The sequence below is a fragment of the Saccostrea echinata genome, unplaced genomic scaffold (genome assembly GCF_033153115.1).
Source record: "Saccostrea echinata isolate AGI-Se365-2 ecotype Australia unplaced genomic scaffold, CSIRO_AGI_Sech_v1 ptg000009l, whole genome shotgun sequence".
NCBI lineage: Eukaryota > Metazoa > Mollusca > Bivalvia > Ostreida > Ostreidae > Saccostrea > Saccostrea echinata.
Window position 1 is genome coordinate 10,362,415 of NW_026889758.1, and position 21,150 is coordinate 10,383,564.

Sequence of the window (21,150 nt, forward strand, 5' to 3'; positions counted from 1 at the left end):
GCCGCCCAGCGTGATAGAGATGTAGACTCAGGGAATCAATCAAGACAGAGAGAAATGGTGTTCTATCACGGGGTGTATCAGGTTCAAACTTATCCTAGTTAAATTGGGTTTATTTTAATATCTTTATGAAGGGCATTTCAATGACCTTCCTTATGTCTTTAAGGACTTCTTCCGTCTGTGTGCATTGTAAGTTCTTATTAGTTCATTTTATGCACTTATAACCGTATGAATTGCATAAATGAACAATTTAAGTTATGAACAAATTAAGTCAGCAATTTTGTGTTTTTGAGTGTTCACGTATACGTCCTTCCTTTACATAATTTGAACAGTATATTTAGCTTTTGAACGTAAAGTTTTATACAAAATTTATTTAGAGTTTATAATACATTAGGGAGGATTATTTTTACACAGAGGTTAATTCACACTACAATAATAGGAAAGATATGTCTGTACCTCTATAGCTCTCAATACATTGGGGCACATATTTTTGCATGGTTGGTTTGAAGCAGGTACATTTTGTAGGAAGAAATTTCAGTTTCGGGGAGGTGGGCACTGCCAAGCAAAAAAAAATCATCAGACGTTATTATTGAGGGGGCACAGGCACCAAGTAGCTATGCTTTCTTAAATATACTATGTATCGGCAAAATTATATGGGTGTGGGGGACACGAACCCCGTGCCCCCACGGTCCCTACAGCCATGTGAAGTTTATATTTTTCAAACATTTTTTTTTTCAGAATTGCATATCTGTTAGAACAAACATCATATACATTATAATACATAAAACAGATGCATCTATGAAACATTTCCTCTTCAGAAGCTTTTGAACACACTACACTAAACCATGCACAATTATGTCATTAAGTCGTATCATCTGGAATCGATAGCTTACTCAGCATGATTTATAAAGACGTTTAACTAAACAATAAAACTAGTTTAATTTTTTATCCAGGATTTCTTTTATTCCAGAACCTTTCTAAACAGCATTTACAAGGGCTTAGAATTAACAATGAGCTAGACTGAACCCTTTGCCAGTAAACAATCCGTTCTAAGCACACAAATGTTACATTATTGGATCCATGCACTCCTGTAGACGGACGGAGGCTTTTTGTAGAAGTGACCCACAGATCAATACACAGCAGCCTGACACGGTCACACACAGCGTAATGGGGTTATTATTTATTAAATTAATTTTCTATTGAAAAAACAGCTTCCATAAACAAATAAACCACAGAGCTTAAATACAAAGAACCACTACAATACACAAGGAAATTGTAATTATTCATGAGCTATGATGATGATGGAGAAATATAACTTCTCTTGTAGGAAATTACACTGATGGTCAATATGTCAATATGATGTAATGATGAAATAAAAAGTTAAAAACACGATAATTAAGGTTTAGTTATAACAGAAATTTGAGGACATCTTTAAGTTTCGTAAGGGAGGGGGTGCTGCAATTAGATTCAAACTAATGGACATACATTCCACCGCTTGTTATACTTTATGTCTTTTATTGGCACATCCTCATTTTAGTATGAGTATTTGTGAATGAGTGATCATGTGGTAGTGTTGTATTATGCAATGCATGTATTAAATTCAGTGGAATGGTTTCATCATCATGCACGCTTTTAAACCCTTAAAATACAATTTCCACAATACTCACATTCATTCAATACAGCCTAGTTCAGTGAATCTGAATGAACCATTCTTTGGGTGGATCTAACACTGTGCATAAACTATATTGCTTTGAGTAACAGACATTGCGAGAAAACCAATAACATCATAATACCAAACGAAAATAACTAATAGAGGTTAACTCACCTCTACAAATGCCAATCATTCTACCGTCATTCAAACATCGTATCTACGAACAACCTTGAGGTCGGTCAGAAATATGTGAGATATCGATATTTTGCTTCTATATAAATCACAGAGTAAACCAGGGGTTTTACGAGGAAGATCTCAGATTCCGTGATTACGGAAAGCTATTTAGGTAGTATGTCCTTAGGTTTCCAGCAATATTCAGTCTATTTGAATGTTCATTTTCAGACAGTCAAATCGTGTTTTGTCTAGATTCAATTTTTTCAGGATAGTTTGCACAAAATGTTGAGATTGCATGTTTATATTAAACTTTTAAATGTAAGAAGTACACGTGTTCATTTTCTACATGTTTTGAAGAATCAGACAACAGAAACGTGAAAGTTGATTTTTAAGATTGTTAAAAGAATTTTGCTACACCAGCAAGTATATATATATATATATATATATATATATATATATATATATATATATATATATATATATATATATATATATATATATATATATATATATATCACACGTTTACTCCCTTGAACAATCGATATGGTCATGTGATATCGTTTTCATATCACAGTTGTGATGTTGAAAAAAATGTTGTTGTTTTTTCATGAAAGTATGAAGTGGATTCATATATAACTAGAGTGTTCCAAGGAACGCATGTGCCGCCTGCTTTGTAGTTTCTTTAAAGATGTAAATAAATCTAAGAGTGGTGAGTAAGTTATTAACTACTAACATTAGCTAGTTCTTACATTTGCCCGCAAAGAAATAAAAACACCCTCGGAAAGTGTAAGACTGAGATAGAATCCGTCAATCAAAGAAAATATAGTTCCCCGACCCTCAGATGAATAATTAAATTGAAATTATTAGAAATAATTATTTTTTTCATTTTATTAATACATGTTTCCAATAATCGTCATAAAAAAAATCAGTCTGTCTTTACTGCATACAATTGAGAGTCTAGTTTCTACCGTCTAGTTTGCGATCCATTGTGGAAAACCGACCCCGAAGTATTTTCACAGTACTTAAATATAAGTTTGTGTGTTAACTTAATATCATACAGTTTCAAAGTACAGCTCATGAACATGTATAAATGCTAATCATCAGTACCCTGGCTCTCAAAATTCTTAAGACATAAGTTAAATTAAACTTCAGATGTATTTTTTGCAAAGTAGGTCAAAGGTAAAGTAAATTATACCGCTGGTATTTTTCATTATGTATGATGACAAACAGTGCACATGCTTAAAAAGCAAAGACTTACCTCTTAAATGTCAAAAATATGCTGTATCTCAGGCACTATGAAATATATTGAGAAGTGGGTCAAAGGTCAAGGGTCAAAAGGTTGGTAACCATGGTAAGTTACAAAAGCCATAGTGCCAAGCAATATATGTGCAAAATATCAAATCCACATCTCTTACATTTCACGAGATATAAGGTGTGGCAGACAGACAGACAGACGCCGGGTAAAGTGATCCCTAAGTGTTGCTCTGGTCTTGCACGCGACACAAAAATTGTGTAAAACGTAATAACTCTGTGGAAAACGTGATAAAATAATCTTCCATAAATTGTGGTTGGATAGGATCTTTATCCAACTCATTGTGTTTTTTATCCCCTCGCCAAGGTTCGGGAATAAATAGCATACGACTCCTTCGATAAAAATTTTATCCAACCTCAAACCATGACATGGGAGATCCTTTATTTATCTTCTTTATTCCTGAATTATGTACAACTACATGTGCCTTAAGTTATTTAGTATATTTCATAAAATGTTCTTCTTTTTTTTATCATGAATTTAAGTATACAATTCATTAATCGAAATGTAATTTTCCCCTTTCTCAACTAACTCTTCTAATTCTTCTGGTCGAAATTTTTCTTAAAATTCACCTGATTTAATTGTGACATAGGAGAAGTTTTCTTTGCAACATCATGATGAGATGATAATGGTAATTATATAGAGAGAAAGAAAGGGGGAGAGAGGGGGGAGAGAGAGAGAGAGCAATCAGAAAAGGACTTTCTCGGATTGTGACATACTAGCATCGACCTTCCGATTTTTCTTTTCAACATTTACTGAATAAGAAGCCGTAGACGAGGCTTGGATCAGTGTTTTTATTAATAAAATGGATGTTATGTGATTTCAGTTGCATATTACTTACGTTTATAGATTAGTTATATAGTCTACAATTACATCAAAATTTGTCCGTTGTCTGTCGTCGTTGTCGTTATCTTTTCACAATTTCATCTTCTCCAGAACCACTGGACCGATTTCAACCAAACTTGGCACAGAGTATTCTTGGGTAAAGGAAATTCAAATTTGTACAAATGAAGGACCACGCTCTCTTCCAAGGGGAGATAATTACAAAATAGTGAAAAATTAACGGCATCTTTTAAAAATCTTCTCAAGAACCAATGGGCCAGGAAAGATGAAACTCATGTGGAATCATCGTCAGGTAGTGTAGATTCACTAGTGTAGATTCAAATTTGTTCAAATCATGACCTCCGGGGGTAGGGTGGGGCCACAATAGACGATCAAAGTTTAACATAGGGGTATATAGGTAAAATCGTCAAAAATCTTCTCTCAAGAACAGTAAAGCTAGAATTAGTGGTATTTATAAGGAAGCATCCTCAGGTGGTGTAGATTCAAGTTTGTTGAATTCATGACCCCCGGGGGGCAGGGTGGGTCCACAATGGACGATCAAAGTTTTACATAGGAGTATATAGGAAAAATCTTTAAAAATTTCTTTCTCAAGAACAGCAAAGCCATGATTGCTCTTATTTATATGGAAGCATCCTCAGGTAGTGTAGATTCAAGTTTGTTCAAATCATGACCACCCCCGGGGGGGGGGGGGCACAATGAAAGTTCAAACTTGTAGGAAAAAAGCCACATTTAGTCAAAGAAAATATGTAAGCATCCTTGGTTAGTTAGATTCAATTTTGTTCAAATTGCGGGAGCATTTATATGCATTTTAGCTTTTCAATACTGAACTGATTTTTGTTTTTTTCCTAGCCACAGTGCCCAGGTGAGCGAAGTGGCCCATGGGCCTCTTGTTTATTTCTTTTGCTTTGTTTTGTTTTTATGTACAGAAATGTCTAAAACTTCTAGTGCTTGTGGTCAAGGACTGCAAAAACTAAAATTCACATTACGTTGGGACCGGTTTTTACTACAGACTTCATAAACAGGAATATATCTAAGGCCATTGCAAGTTTTGTCTATGTTTAGCGTCCATCCTAAAATCAAAAACCTATCTTTCTATCCGGGAAAAACACACAAACCGAAAGGGAAAACAACGTTATAGGAATAATTGTAGAATTTCTCTTCATCATCTGAGAATTTTCCTCGCTTAAGGATATTCGATCCTCAGCCAGGAAGGATAACTCTTAAATTTATTATTTCATTTAAAAAGTCCTAAAATGAAGCTTGAAACAGAGATCTTTTTGTGCAACAATTTTCATTTTATACATCTTAATATGATTCAAGGTTCTTTGAAGTCTTAGAAATGGTCTTGTAAAAAGTTGACATTTGTACTCCATAAAAGAAAAAAATAAATTCATTTTTAGAGAAATCGAATTTCCTTTTGTCTAGCATTAGATACCACTGCTTATTAGCATAATATGAAATTAGATGTGTTATATGATGTCTAGCAATGATAGCACAAGCTTTTTACACGATGTATTATATCAAAACTGAAGTCAATAGAAGAACTAAGATACTGCATAAGCATAAAAAAGATGCAGTTTTCTCTAAATGCCTGGATACTTATATTTTTTTATCCTAAATTATATTTGTTGATCAATTTTCAATTAGAAAATGCATAGCTGGTGTTTTTGTTCGCATTTCCTGAAAATGTATTCGAGATTTGATAATTTTCCCCTTATAATATGATTAAATATAATAATGAACTTTGAAGAAATTCCATGGGTAAATTAACGTTACTAAGTGAAATCAGAAACATTTTTGTGAGCATTTTCAATTACTTAAAAGCTGATTTGCAGAACCTGAGGATCGGACTACCTTAACTACTAGTTTATTAAATTAAAAGAAGTTGGTACATAAAAAATGCGATGCCGATCTCAAGAGTAATTGTGTTGCAAATATTTGTATTTCTTCATTTTAAGGTGTGTTTGTTTTTTAAAGTTAATACCTCAAAACCAATACGTCCGCAGACGATAAACATAGAAAAAACTTGGAATGGCCTAAAGTTGGATTTAATATATACCTGCCTACTTTTAAAACAGCTTTGTGGAAAGGTGCTTTCGTTCAGTGTATATATTTTTTCAAATATTCACATTTAAAAAAAAATCAACAAAGCCAATCTCGTATATATAATAGACCTGTATTTTGCGAACAATTACTACAATGCATGCATGCAACGCGTGTAGCTGCTTCTGCGCATGCCCAGTCGTTATTGTCGGTCAATCTATGTATGGGCGTTTATTTGCAAATAAGCTAATTAAAACCTATAGAAGTCTGATTTTCATACAGAGAATGAATAAAATCATTTTCTGAGACGTACCAACGGCATAAACCTCCCTTTGTTTTAGGTCTATGGTCTAATGGACATGCTTAGTGTCATGTTATAGCCAATACACATAATGGCGTCATATTATCCTATTTTAATTTTACTTTTTGTCTTGGGTAATAAATGAGTTTAAACCATTTCTGTATAATTGTTTTATATTTCTTATCGTTTTATCAGCTTAGTATATACATACATTGTTGAAACGCCCAAACTTAGCATCAACTCACTTACATTGGGACAGTACGGCGGATTAATTTTTTCCTATCTTTTTTTTTAACGCTTATTAAAAAAGATCAAATAAATGAATCCATAATCTGTGTTCTTTCCTTCGATTCCTTCTAAATAAAAATTCAGATTATAATTTAATTACCAGAAAGCTAATTGTCTTTTTGTTGTTGTTGTTGTTTTGTTTTTGTTTCTTTTTTTTACTTTACGTGACAAATCCAGAGATCAGAAACCTGTAACGTAAGCCACCATTACTTTAATTATACCGCTTCAGACAAATTTGTAAATTACTGATTGGACTAAAAGTTAATCACCTGAAATTTCAGGTATTACGTCTCCATCCAGTGGTAAAATTAAAATCGGGCATGCGATTCCGTTCGAAGCGTTGTAAATAAAATGGCGGCTAAGAAACGGTTTGCGTAGGTACATGTAGTTAAATTTCTTGTTACTTGTTATGATATTTTATGTTGATTGTTATTGGATTAAAACTTTATATTTTGGTTATATGCTCATAAATTTTTTAAATATTTAAAAGAAGTATTCAGCGTATGGAAGCGTATTTGTACCATAGTTTTTTTTTAAGTTGGTATGCAATTCCAACTTAAAAGTTGGCTTTTCCAACTTTAAAGTTGGATTTCCCAATTTTAAAGTTGGTAATTCTAACTTTAAAGTTAGTAATTCCAACTATAATCTTGGCTTTTCCAACTTTAAAGTTGTTAATTCCTACTTTAATCTTTGTTTTTCTATCTTTGTACGGCTTTCTGCGTTATATTCAGATACTTTGTAGCTGGACTCGTGTTGTGTTTTATACTGTAATTACAATGAAAAGAAACGATTGATGTATGAAATTATGATGAAAGAAGGAATTTTTTTATTGTGTTTTCACATAGAATTGATACATTTAGTTCAGTTGTATTGTAGCATATAATATAGTGTTGATTCATCCCATATATTAAACACCAAATATTTGTTTAAGCTTAACCTCTCGTACAAACAATATATATCTATTATCTAATCTCTTAAATACGTTTGATTGAAATATTGTACGGAGTTGTATGAAGATATTCTTTGTATAATTATATAATGTAATGGTGGAAGATTTATTTTTGCTTATTTATTATATTATACTTGTATATAATTATTACTATAGTAAACTGCATTGCGTTACATATAGTATTCAGTCGGGAACGTTGCTGGCGCAGCGCGTGAGTCAGGCCGTTCTTAGCGACATCTGCGACCGGCCTGACCACCGTGATACGCCTGTCACAGTCCCAGCTAGGCACAAGAAGTCGTTGGACGTGAATCAAATCTATCGTTATTGATATAGGTAATAATCTTCCACCAACCCCTAAATTTCACTTGTTATTTATATATTTGTTATCTGATTGTTGACTTATTAAACCTGTAAAACGTTATTATTGTTTTTGTCACTGTAAATCGCAGAACTCAGGGATAATATGGAAACACACAAAGTTTCCCGTTACATTTTTGGGGGCTCGTCCGGCGATTTACAGTTGATCAAAATTGAGAAATCATTTTAAACAACCGTCAATTAAAAAAAAAAAAATGGCTTCAGCAACAAAACTTTTTAGTGACATGTCCAATAGATTTAAGCGTTGGTTAAGACCTAGCTTTGTTGATTCTCGCCAAGACTGCGAATCTGAACAAGTCGGCGGATCTAACAGAAACGGAGAAGTTTCAATTGAAACTCGGAATGAGTTCTGTAGGAGAGAAAGTGTGGACGATGTAGGGTCAATTATCAATTACATTAACAATGATGGAAATGACATACCTGCTAGGCCTAAATGTACGTTTTTCATGGAAAATGATAGTCCTAGTCATAGTCCCAGGTCGCGTAGGCGAGAAAATTGCATTCCAAGTTACAAGTATCAATATGATCGTGGGCTGACACATGAACAAAATGTTCATCATTTCTCACAAAATGTTCCCAATCATAGTTTTTCTGATCAAAATGCGACATGTTCGCAACAAAGTCTGTCGTCTCCGTGTGAAAATCAAACGCTGAAAACAAAATACAAAAGTCACGTGACCCCTGATAGGGATTTAGCAAAGGGAGACAACTACGATTTACATTTTCCTGGATGTGTTAGAACAAACCTGTATGGTTTTTCACAAAGTACTCCACTGACAAACTATGGAGACACTACGTGCCGTCCTGCAAATGAAAATTCACAAACTGGTCGACACAAAATGAAATATTTTGAGCCCGACCAGACAAAACTAAATACAGACGAAAATCATTTTTCGCAAAATACGCAGATACCTCTCAAAACTGTGCACACACCTCAGTGCATCAAAATATAGCTTCACTTTATCCACAGTGGGCAGAAGAAGAACACCCAAAAATTAATTTTTCTTGTGCAAACAGCACACATGAACCCTTCCCTAAAAATCCAGATCATTATTTGGCACAGAAAAATCCCTGTGGAAGACCAGCACACTCAGAAAATGGGTATCATTTGCGCACAGATGTGTTAGACCGAAATGGTCAACTACCCTCATCGCAGTTTGTCCGTGAAAACTCTGAACAAACTCCGTGTTTGTCAAAGTCAAAAATTTTTGAAAATGAAGAACAAGAAATAAATTTATTAAATGGTAAGCAAAGAATACAAGCATTCAATGTAGCGACAGTTGCCCGAAGTTCGGTTGGTCCTTCACCTTTGAATGATTACTTATTAGACTCGCGCGAGAGACAGCGAAAACAAAAAGAACCCGATCTTTTTACAGGAGAGAAAGTAGATTGGGCAGACTACATTTGCCACTTTGAGCAAGTTTCCATTTGGAATAAATGGTCGCAGACCGAGAAGGCAGCTCAACTCGCAATGAGTTTACGCGGTTCAGCGCAAAGAATTCTTGGTGACCTGACACAAGCACAATTAACCGATTACGAGTTATTAAAATCTGTTAACTCAGAGGTTCAATCCTGCTGAACGCGAAACGGCATACCGGTGCGAGTTCCGTAATCGCAGACGGCTACCCGGAGAATCTGCTGCTGAGTACGGTTATACTTTAAAGAGACTTGCGAGTCGCGCATTTCCAGAAATACCTATGTCGTTAAGAGAGAGTATTATTGTCGAACAATATGTAAATGGTCTAAGCAGTCAGGAATTAAGACGACATGTGCAGTTTGCACACCCAATTACATTAGATAGGGCAATCTCATTGGCCCTTGAATTTGAGGCATTTGAAGGAATACAACATATTCCTCGAAAACCGAGAGATACCGAAACTCAACCTGTAAGAGCTTTAAAATCAAATAACGATGTGAGCAAATCTGAAAGTCGAATCTCCGAAATAGAAAAATCGCTAGACATTTTGCAAAAATCGGTTCAAACTTTGGCCGGAAAAGACAATTCTAATACCAAACGCTCTAATCAAAGCAATCAAAATGACGCGCGCAAGAAAATGAAGTGTTACAATTGCAATCAAACAGGACACATTTCTAAATTTTGTCCTCGGAAATCTGAGACGCCTAATATGGCATCAAAACAGGCAAACGTTCACTCCGAGTCGAAGTCAAGATCCAGTGATTTAAACTAAGCGGGGCTGAGCTCGGGGCCAAAAGCCCAGCCCAAATAAATACAACTGATAATAAATTAACAAGGCCATCTTTTATTAGGTTGTCAACTATTTCAAACAGCTGTTGGTTTGCTAAAGTTAGGATTAGTGATGTGAGCGTCAATATGCTCATAGACACGGGCTCATCTGTTTCTCTGCTATCGATGGAGGTATATGAGAAAATGAGCCCTAGTCTAATTCTAACCGAGGTAGCAGAGACGTTAACAACAGCAGACGGCGAACCCCTACGTGTTTATGGGAAATGTAATTTTCCTATTTGGATAAATGGATCCAAATTTGATCACCCGATTGTAATTGCGGAATTGGGGGGTCTTTCTGGTATACTGGGGTTGGATTTCCTGTCTGACAACAAAGTCGTGTTGGATACTTGTAGAGGAATATTGATGTCCTCTGAATTTAATATCCAGTTGTATAAGGAAAATAGTTTAGATCACACTTGTGCAAGAGTAATACTTAGCGAAAAAGCACAGATACCCCCTGAATCTGAGATGTTGCTGTCTTGCAGTATTGAGGGTAATATAACAGATAATACAACTTGCATTATTGAGCAAATAAAAACTTACGACGAGGATGAAAAGAGAGAACTTGATGTTCTCATACCCAAATCATTAGTAAAAACTTCCGAATCTTCTGTGGTATTTTCTGTTATAAATCCAACTGACAAGATTGTACATATATCGAAAAATAAACAGTTAGCAACTTTAGAACCAGTCGAATCTGTCATAGACGACGAGGAGTGTGAGAATTCCGAAATAACGGATTTTGAGAATTCTCAAATGACAGACTCTGATATTCCCGATTATTTGAACATAATGTTCAATAGTGTATCAAGCAAGCTTTCAACTGACGAGAAAAATGAATTAAGACAATTTATCATGCAATATTCTGACATATTTGTCGGACCCGATGGTGACTTAGGTCGAACTGACCTTACCGAACATAAAATTGATACAGGTGACGCAAAACCTATTAAGTTACCTCCAAGACGATTACCGTTATCTCAGCGAGATATTGCCGAACGCGAGATAAATAACATGTTACAAAAAGGTGTGATCGAACCGAGTAGCTCACCTTGGGCCTCGCCTATCGTTCTCGTGAAAAAGAAAGACGGATCCACACGTTTTTGTGTCGATTATCGACGTTTAAATTCCGTTACCGTCAAAGATGCTTATCCGTTACCGAGGGTGGACGAATCTTTTGATTCATTAGCAGGTGCAAAATACTTTTGCAATCTAGATTTAGCTAGTGGTTACTGGCAGGTGGTAATGCGATCAGAGGATAAACGAAAAACAGCTTTCGCTACTCACAAAGGGCTTTTTGAATTTTCAGTCATGCCTTTTGGACTTTCTAATAGTCCCGCAACATTCGAACGTTTAATGGAAGCCGTGTTGTGCGGACTTCAATGGGAAAAATGTCTCGTCTATTTAGACGATGTAATTGTATTTGGAAAAACTTTCCAGGAAACTCTAAACAATTTAGGTTCCGTCTTTGATCGGTTCAGAAAGGCTAAACTGAAATTAAAACCAAAGAAATGCGTTTTATTTAAAGAAGAAGTTTCATTTCTTGGCCATGTTGTTTCGGCCGATGGCATAAAATGCGATCCAGACAAAATTGCCGCGATCCAGAACTGGCCAATACCTGAAAATATTTCAGAAGTTCGAAGCTTCTTAGGACTTGCGTCCTACTACCGGAAATTCATAAATAACTTTTCCTCGATCGCGTATCCCTTAACAAGGCTTACTCAAAAGAATAGATCATTTCAATGGACAAAGGAAAGTGAAAATGCTTTCCAAACGCTTAAATCACTTTTAACGGAAGCTCCGATATTAACCTATCCGGACCCGGAAAAACAATTCATTTTAGATACCGATGCCAGTGCATTTGGTATTGGCGCGGTACTGTCACAAGTACAAAACGGAGAAGAGAAAGTAATAGCTTATGGAAGCAAAACCCTTTCGAAAACTCAAATCAAATATTGTACAACATATCGCGAGTTGCTTGCAGTTGTAATATTCGTCAAACAATTTAAGCACTATTTGTTTGGAAGACATTTTATTCTTCGTACCGATCATTCGGCCTTACAGTGGTTAAAGAATTTCAAAGAGCCCGAAGGAATGTTAGCTCGATGGATATCATTTCTTGACACATATGACTTTGAGATAAAACACAGAAAAGGCTCAATGCATGGAAATGCAGATGGACTCTCGAGATGTCCAAAGCGCAAATGCAAAAGACTTGAATGCGTCCAATGTAATGATAAAATTCATGAAAGATCGAATGAAAACTTGTCCGAATTAGATAGGCAAAATGTTGCCTCTGTCATATCTGAACGTATTGCAAGCGTTGAAATCGAATCTGATAATGAACAAATTTCAAATCCAATACCCATTGAATCGAATTGGTTAATATATGACATTGAACGCATGCAAAGTGAGGATAGTACCATTAAAACCGTTCGCGACCTTTTAATAAAACATAACGAAAAACCAAATTTTGTTAACACAACAGACAAAGACCTTGATGTCTTACCAAAACAATGGCCATTACTTCAGGTTGAAAATAACCTGCTTTATCGAAAATGGGAAAATGAGGATCGCTCTACCACTATGCAATTAGTGGCCCCAAAATCATTAAGGGAAGTATTAATGATACAGCTTCATAATAATAAAACTGCTGGTCATCTTGGCCGCGAGAAAACTTTAAATAAAATTCGTTCTCGTTTTTACTGGCCTGGTATGTCCAGTGATGTTGCCCGATGGTGCCAAAGCTGTAAGCTTTGTCAAAAACGTAAACCAGGTCCAGGGTTAGGGAAATCTCCAATGAGACACGTAAATGTGTCAGCTCCTTTAGAAGCCATCGCAATCGATATTATGGGCCCTCTTCCAATAACCGACAATGGTAACCAATACATCATGGTCGTGGGTGACTATTTCAGCAAATGGACCGAGGCATATGCATTGCCTGTACATACAGCTCAATCTGTAGCTGACAAATTAGTAACTGAGTTCATTTGCCGATTTGGTACACCTCTGCGTATCCATACAGATCAGGGACGCGAATTCGAATCCAACTTATTTTCAAAATTATGTCAGCTTTTAGAAATTGATAAGTCCCGTACTACACCGTACAGACCCCAATCTGACGGTATGATAGAAAGATTTAATAGAACTTTACAGCAAATGTTATCTATGTTTGTTAATGAAAATCAAAGTGATTGGGATGATCATCTCCCATATTTAACAATGGCATATAGAGCATCTGTACAAGAGAGCACAAAGTGTACCCCAAACAGAATAATGTTAGGAAGGGAAATTTCAGTTCCCATTGATATTATGGTGGGATCACCATTAGATATACATAGATCCCCGTGCCCTGTTCTGTATGTAGACTGGATAGAAAAAACTATGCAATTAGCTTTTGAGTTTGCACATGACAACCTACAATGTAGTTTTCAAAAACAAAAACACTATCATGACATAAAAACGAAACCTAGACAATTTGAAATAGGTTCTTTGGTACTACGCTGGTATCCACCAACTGGAAAACAAAAATTAGGCTTAGGATGGACGGGTCCTTACGAAATTGTAAGGAAACTATCTGATATTACAGTTGAAATAAGAGACTGTAAAAGTTCTAAACTCAAAATTGTTCATATTGATCATCTTAAATTGTTCAAAACAAATGAAACAGAATGCCAGAGTGAATATTCTCAGTTGTATTCGGACAAAAACTCTGTATCTGATGACAGTGTTGAAGACATGATAGAAACGCAGTGTTTCACAAGAACAGGAAGACTTGTAAAACCCCCGTCCAGATTTTCCCCATAAATAAGCATTTATTTTTAAGAAGGGAGGGGGTATGTCTGTGTATAAATAATTTATAGTATTTTTTTTTAAATTTTATTTTAAAGGATGGACTTTGAAGATTTTACTTTAGATCTCCTGGTGGATGATAAAGAAATGGACTTCTTAGAAGACGCCCCTGTCTTTGCACCTCTAAGTTCTGAGACATCAAAGAACATTGAGTTCTTTTTCTCATCTGACATGACTTGTCCTGTGGATGGATGCTCCTCTACTGTGACTTTCCCTACTAAGGCAAGGTACCAGAGGCACTGGATTGAGAGGCACCTTCCAGAAAGTACATCATACTCATGTGCTGTTTCCTCTTGTAATATCCTTTGTCGTAGACGTTACGACATGAAAGTCCACCTTAGAAACTGTCACCATGTAAACCAGATGTCTTTAGAGCATATTCTATGCAAGTGCCAGAAAGTTTCCAGGCCCAATAAGGGTTATATTAACCCTGGATTCTTCATTTATTACGGCAGGACTTGCCAAACTATGGCTAGTCCAGTGACCTCTGGACCTCCTTCATCTGCGGACAAGTCATCCTCAGCCTCTTTGTCATCTCTTGACCTTAGTCCTCCAATGGATGATTCTGTTCCTGATCCTTCCTGTGGAGAACCTTCCAGTCCATGTCCTCGTCCAAGGAAGCGTGTCCTGTCACTGCAGGAGTACCAGTCCCGGGACCGCCCTGCAGTTGTACTTCCTCTGGATGTCTCTACCCAGACCCGCTGTCAGGACTTCCCACCGTTCCAATTCCCTGCAGTGCCAGAGACCCAGGAAGAGTTGCACTCATACCTGCAGTGGCTGGACACGCTGTCCATCTCTGTTCAACAGCAAAGTAAGACAGCAGAATCCAAACTACAGTTTATTGTGTCCTCTTCACCTGCGCTGTTGGCCGAGAGGGAGAAACGCCGGAAGCTGGAAGCAGAGAACCTTCGTCTTCGAAAGGAACTTCTGGAACTGAAATCTGTGAGCCTTCTTTTTCCTGAATCGTGAATCCCTGTGTGTACTTGCTGTTGTGTAACAGAACTGTGTTAAATTATTTATTTATATACTGAGAGACTTTAACTGTTTCATATTTATTCATATCATCATATTTATATAACTTACATGTAACATTGATATTACTATGTGTATATGATATACAAATGTTACCTATTATTATACCTTAGGAATAATGTATGTTTCGCATACATTATGTCTTAAGAGGGGAGGAGTGTAATGGTGGAAGATTTATTTTTGCTTATTTATTATATTATACTTGTATATAATTATTACTATAGTAACCTGCATTGCGTTACATATAGTATTCAGTCGGGAACGTTGCTGGCGCAGCGCGTGAGTCAGGCCGTTCTTAGCGACATCTGCGACCGGCCTGACCACCGTGATACGCCTGTCACAGTCCCAGCTAGGCACAAGAAGTCGTTGGACGTGAATCAAATCTATCGTTATTGATATAGGTAATAATCTTCCACCAACCCCTAAATTTCACTTGTTATTTATATATTTGTTATCTGATTGTTGACTTATTAAACCTGTAAAACGTTATTATTGTTTTTGTCACTGTAAATCGCAGAACTCAGGGATAATATGGAAACACACAAAGTTTCCCGTTACAATAAGATGGACCAAAAAAATTATAAGGGTTTTCAAAGTTGGAAGTTATATGTAAGTTCATAGGGAAGGTCGGGTTAAAAAATAATTGACACAGATGAATTGCTCATTAATCTATTTCAGTGTAGTAATTTTGCATTAATAAAGTTGGTAATAATTTAAAATAGAGGAAAAAAGGTAAGGAAAGGGACTAGAAAAGCTCAAATTGAAGTTGGAAAAGCCATGATTAAACCATGAATTACCAACTTTAAAGTAGGAAAAGCCAACTTTGAAGTTGGAATTACCAACTTTAAAATTGGAGAAGCCAAGATTAAAGTTGGAAAAGCCAACTTTTAAGTTGGAATAACAAACTTTAAAGTGAGAAAAACCAACTCGGCTTCGCCTCGCCTAATACGGATTTCCATTTCACACCCTGTATGACTCCGTATTAGGTCCCTAACTGACTATGTAACTAATAATGTAGGTTTATATCGATCTGATCCCAAAAAAGGGGGAGTTTTTTTTCTTAAGATTAGAACATTTTGAAACATGTCGGCGTCGAAAATATCTGATTCAATGGAAATTTATAGCTATTTCATGAGTATTTGATTTATAATATCGTCGAGATAATAATTTAATGCTTCGGTAGAATTTTAAAAAGAAAAACAACAAAATAATTTAACGACATGTTTAGATACAATGAGCGAGATCAAGAACTAAGATGGCAGATATTAAATGAAGTAATGCATGCTACCCAATCATTGTGTAAATAGCAAAATCATTTAACATTTTTTGAGACTTACCTCAAACAGTTATCGCATCATCAACGTTACTTTGAAAGTCTGCCAAGATAATGACGTAATGATGACGTAGTCATTTACATTGTAGGGCCAAATTCTTGAAAGGAGTTTTCTTCAAACTAAAGGATAAATCCAAAACACTTAAGGCTTACCTTTCCTCCGAACAACAATTTTATGTCATGACACTTTCTAACATTGTTTCCAAAGTAATCTACAGGATGTGAACACTTTTTTCATACACATCAACCGAGCGCCAAAAACAAAAGCAGAATCTGATACTTTTTTTTAAATTCCGACCAATACATTTTCATTAAGTAAAGATAGAAAATGACTATAGAAGGAAAATAACCAGTATTAAAATTCCCATATATGTGATCAACCTCTATCCAGAGTTGTCGTTCCCGCTACGCTCCCACATCTGTCAACACTTGGCTTACGAGATTCTTGGAAAAATTGTACAGTAAATGTTGAAAATTATATCAAAAATAGTTTTTAATATCTTTTTTCAGTAAAAGGGACTTATTTTGAATTTATGACGATATTTTTTGTTTTATCACATTTCTTCCCCGACTGGGCGTTTTCTTCTGTGTGAAATTATTCAAATCAAGCTAGCAAAGTTGGAGGGAAATTTGTTGATTTTTTTCTGAAGCTAATTACAATTTTCACGTAACGGTATCAATACGCATTCATGCAGCTTATCTGAAAAGCCCGGAAACATAAAAAAGTGTGTCAAATTCATAACTTTTATTTCATTTTTTTTTCATACATTGTTATTATCATCATCATCCAGTGAGGTCTTAGAATTACTTCAAATTTTGAGAGAGAAAAAAATGTTGATTTGTTATTAAATTAGGAATGTACATGTAGCTATATTAAAATATTACATGATACACGAAAGAAAGTGATATGGTGCCTAACTCCCGAAAGGGGGGGGGGTAGTATGCTCTTATTCAATGCCTCCCACGCATCATCCAAATTACGTTGTTATCAATATGTGTGCAACCATCTTTATGGGAGAAAAACTAATTCATTAGCGATATCTTCAAAATTTCTGCTCATAATTAGAATGATGAAACTGCTAAGTGAGCAGGAAAAATAGATATTGTAAAATGTGTTCATTGAATGTGACTGAAGATGATTTTTACTTCAAAGAGCACACGATATAAGTGAAGTTTGTAATGTCGGATAATATTTACATCAAGCCTCCAAGAAAAATGAATATTTGTAATCCTTAAGAGTTTCATATTTACAATTATCTGATATAACACGTCTTATGTACTTGCTATTAATTTATTACACTCATCCTCATCATATTGTAATACTATAATGATTGATACGGTATAAATCTCGTAATAACTAAGTATTCTGATATGTCATATGACACCAAGAAATAAACAACGAACTTGAAAAGCTTCAGTTCAACATATCCATAATTTTAGATAATAATCTCTTAAATTGAATTTTAGATCCATTTTTGCGAGCAATAACTCCACCTCATTGTTGAAGTTCAACAATTTTAAAAATTGCGAGCATCGATTAAGTTTATGAGAGCAATAATTGAATTGTTGCGCACATCAAATCAATTGTTGCTCTCATCAATTTATAAGCGCATAAGCTCGTTGACAGGCGCGGATCATCAGATGAAACTCAACGCTTCGCGTCTCGTTTGATCTGATGATCCGAGCTTTTCAACTTGACGTGATACGGCTCTTCGGATTAAGTTACTGTTATAATGATAAATTTATTATATACCCCTTTACAACTAGCAAAATATAATAAAAGGAAACGTTTATGATCAATTACATAAATGTTATCCATTTAACAAACCATTTTTGATGCGCGAGAATAAAAACGTTATTTATCTGTGTATTACGTCATCAGTTTCAGAGAGAAGTGATATGGATTCAGAAAACCACACATCCTCACAATGTCAAGGTTTTGTGATTTCGGAACTTCACACAAACCCTTGACACAGTGGTGATCCGGAACGTCGGATCACACCGTCACGCGATTGCCTAAATTCAACAGTAAAACTGAGTGACAAACAGTTGGGTATGTAATAAAATGTTGAGAATACTTCAGTATATTTTAAGCTGATTCATTAAATGAATCAGCTTAAAATATACTGAAGTAAATGATTTACTGTACATAGATTTAGATGAAGTAAGGGCAGATCACTCTAAATGGATAAAACGACCATAGAATTAAAACTCTTCAATGAGCATTGTTTAGAGCTTTCTTAAAAGACACGGTTTTATTAGTATTTACTACAACATATATTAGAATTGCAGCTACATGTATGGTCAATGTTTTGCACACCGTAATTATGAATCTGAATCCAACAAAGTGTCATTATTTCCTGTCGTGTATAGGCAGTGGCTACTTCTTTACAGAAATGTGTTGCATTGAAAGCCGATTGCGACAATTACATTGTAATCCTTCAACAGATAGACGGGTACAGTGATGAAACTTCCTGCTTCGTGTATATACTCTCCACTAAACTTTTGAACTCTGTTGGAATTCCCATGGGCACTTACTGTGCTTCTTTATCAGCCGACCTGTTTATATATTCAAAATCTTCTATTTAAGAAAACTCCTGCTGTGGCCTATTCCATTCGACATTTAAACATATATAATAGGAAGTTTTATTAATTAATGATAGATACTTTCATTTACTTGTCGACTTTATATAACACAGTGAATCTGAAATAATAGACAACATAGAGTTTGCCACATTTTTCTTTTTTGAATGTTCTACTGGGATGACTTCAGCCTTTCCATATCGTCAACTTCCCCGATTATGTAGCAATATCCACCGTCACCTGCATATGGTAAATACATCTCCTGACTGATTCGATACACAGATGCATGTTCTAGGTACGATCAAATTTTAGACTAGGCCTTAATCCTAACAAATAAGCTGATTTTACAGTGTTTTCAACAATCTCATATAAAGTCAGCCTTTCGTTTTAATTCTTTGGTCGCTATACCGCGGCTAATTACCTTGTTAGCAAAAACAATTTTGACTGATATGTTAGGCCATTGCTGATCCTTTACCAGTCGACAGGGGATGCTTACTCCCCCTAGGTACCTGATCCCACCTCTGGTGTTTCCAGGGGTCCTTTTTGCCTTGTTCGTGATTAAAGGATTAATGAAATTGGTCACAGTTCGTAATCTTCACCTTTTTATACAATTGTGTACAAATACCTGTCTTTCTCATGTATTTTGTACACATGTTTTAACGTGTATATATTCTGTAAAGTTTTCACTAGAAACAAATAATCACTAGTATCAATTTGGGTATGCTTAGGTGTCTTTCGTAAGAATCATGCTTAAAATGAAATTAAACCAAACTTGAATAACAACAATGGCACTGATAGAAAGATACGGATAACATGGCCAAGTGACCGAAATTCGCAATATATACATATATATTTAATGATTCCAGACGCATTTAAATGCAGTATGCCAATTCTATATCATTTTATTTCAAACTGTTTCTCTTAATTGTCCACAATGTCATAACCTACACTCTTACCTTCCAGTTAAATGAAGTCAGAGTGAAATCAGAGAAAATTCGGATGTGAATTTTTTTGTGTTCTGGAATTCATATTCTTGTTTTAAACCAATGCATACATCTATGAATACTTCATTTCATTGAATATTGCACTCAATTTTATTTACAAACAACGTTTTGTACATCATAACAATTTTTATAGTATATAATAGTGAATAATCAACAAATTCACATAACAGATAAATTTACATGTGATTGTCTGTTATACAGTCAAATAAACAGTGTAACAATATAACAATAAAAGTCTGGAATTTTACAAACTATAGATAAAATAGCCATCTCTGTTAGCTCAGCAAAAGTGAGATATATGTACATAGCTAATAATGACAGTGAAATGTGACTAAACAAAAACATTCCATGTCACACTTAATTATTATCATAGAAAAATATTCACTCTCTACGATGTTAAAATTATATGTCTGATCTTCTTAACAAAATTCTTCATTAATGATAAGGAAGTGAAATAAATTTTTAAATGGACATAACAACCTCTCCTGATTATTTAGGTGGACGTTATTCGGAACTTCCGTTTACTGGGGGTTTATTCGTATTTATTTGGGATAATCCAGCAGTAAGATGATTTTGTGATTCATTCTTCATTTTTACATAAATAGTTCAACAAATATTAAGGAAAATTGGGGGGGGGGGGGTGTTATAGACAAATCCTCCTTATTTGTACATGATTCAATAGGTATAAAGCAAAATGAAGCATTGGAACCCATTCTTTCTTATAAACTTAACTTTTCCATAGAAAATAAATTCCTTTTTTTTGGCATTATTGCTTATCAATAAATTAAATCTAATCTATTAAAATCTTATCTATTCCCTTATCTATTATAATCTAATCTATTTCTTTTAACAATGATATATTAAAATTTGTTTCCTTGGGAATTTAAGATTGACGGTGGGAATACATGTACATAAACCACCAGAAAAAAATATGTTTTCATGTCTAATCTTTAGTGCACTATTCTTGGACAGTTAAAAACTTTGAAATGATTCGATATTCTGCTTTTTGTTCTATCAATATTTTAAAAGTAGAAATCGTTTGAAAAACACATTTATCAAATAGCTATATCATGAATAAATTGAATTTAATAAATAAATTTGCATTCTTCATCAAAAGGAGTCAAACGAACTACAGCAATGTTATAAAAACTCATTTTTTCCCTGA